The 1641-nt window shown below is 41.6% G+C and overlaps 1 long non-coding RNA gene across 1 annotated transcript; it reads right to left on the minus strand.

Moving 5' to 3' along the window:
- Nucleotides 1–229: 229 nt before the first annotated feature.
- Nucleotides 230–1062, minus strand: LOC121989951. Its single transcript, XR_006114372.1, has 3 exons — nucleotides 783–1062; nucleotides 661–715; nucleotides 230–520 (listed from the first exon to the last, which is right to left on the minus strand). It is a non-coding gene; the product is annotated as an uncharacterized LOC121989951 (long non-coding RNA).
- Nucleotides 1063–1641: the final 579 nt, after the last annotated feature.

Here is a 1641-nt window from a genome sequence, read left to right on the forward strand (position 1 = left end):
TAATCCTTAATCACCAATTAGATTAGAAATCCAATGGTTGACTAGGGTTAATTACCCTAACCCTAACCATTCCATTAGATTAATTCTACACACAATCAACAACTAATTACAACATGTATCACCAACTAGATTAATCAAATCTAACCATGATCTACATCTCATATATCAACTACCTCATACAACTAATCATGAATTAATCCAATGTATCAAAATCCCTACACATACCTCGATTCACAGCCCATACTATTGCTGGTTGGAGTGCTGTCGGCAAGGAAACACCTCACGATCACAAATCCACAGAACAGAACAGCACCTCACAAGAACAAGAACACCTCTGCTGAATCAAGAACAAGGAACCTCCCAACCTACAGAACACTTATGCTGAATTCACTTCACTATCACAGATGCTAACCTTACTGGATCAATCGAATCAAAATAAGAAGATCACAATTCCAGCCTCACAGCAACAGACCCTCACTTCACTGATCACCAAACCTCACCTGGAAATCAATCCCGTGACCTAAATCAGCCACAAAGAAGAGGATCAAAATCCGATCAGGGGGAAACAGCAAGAACCTGATCCCACCCTTTTCCCTAAACCTGACAAGAAAGATCTACACGAAATAGAGTTTAATCAATCGAAATTCGACGACGCCTTACCTTAAGGATCGCTGCTAAGGCACGGCTTGTCGTCGCGACCACTGATCGGATCCGACTGAAGGGATTTAAGCACGGTAATTCAAGAAAAAAGGGAAGAAGAAGAACCGAAGCTAGCTCCTCACCTCTGTGCTCCGAGCTCCGATCTGCACCGACGACGAACCTAGGGCACGGTTCGTCGGATCGGGGAAGAAAGGCCGGCTGTCGACTAGAGAAGACGCAACGCCGTGTCCATGATCCAGAGAGGAATAGCGCCGCCCGGATCTGAGCTCAACGGCCGCCAATGTCGGTAGAGGAGGATCGCCGGAGCTGAAAGCCCTAATCCCTTTGGCGCCGCTTGTCCGCGAGAGAGAACAGAGAGAGGAAGAGGGGAGATCGGGGAAGGCAAGTAGGGATCGGCGGTTTTGGGGGAAAAGAAATAAGGAAAAAGGAATTATATAAATAAACATTTCCTCATTTAAACGGGTATCCCAACTCGGCTTTATCCGTACCCAAAATTAATCCCCGCAAAACTCGTCGTACGAGCTCCGAAAAATTCCCAGAAAATTTCTAAAAATTTCGGAAAAATTTTATAAAGCTATTTCTGCAATAACCCTATTTATTTAAATTTTCCGAGATCTCACAAAGTCAATTATGTGATACTAGGTATAAGGTTAAATTTCTATCCACAGAGTGTTTAATCAAACATCTAGATAATCCTACCATAAGCCTAAAAGGTTTTAGAAAAGACAACATCTATGCCATCAACTTAACCACTTCTTCCATTAAGTGTTATTTAACACAAAAAGAAGAAACATGGTTATGGCATAGAAGAATGTCTCATACCAACTTTAGAAATATAAGCAAATTAAATGGACTAGTGAGAGGCTTACCAAAATTACCTAACATAGATTCAACCATATGTAATGCTTGTCAACAAGGTAAACAAACTAAATCCACTCACAAACCAATAAATCAGCCACAAACCAACTCAATATTAGAACT

Source organism: Zingiber officinale, chromosome 6B (genome assembly GCF_018446385.1).
Source record: "Zingiber officinale cultivar Zhangliang chromosome 6B, Zo_v1.1, whole genome shotgun sequence".
Classification (NCBI taxonomy): domain Eukaryota; kingdom Viridiplantae; phylum Streptophyta; class Magnoliopsida; order Zingiberales; family Zingiberaceae; genus Zingiber; species Zingiber officinale.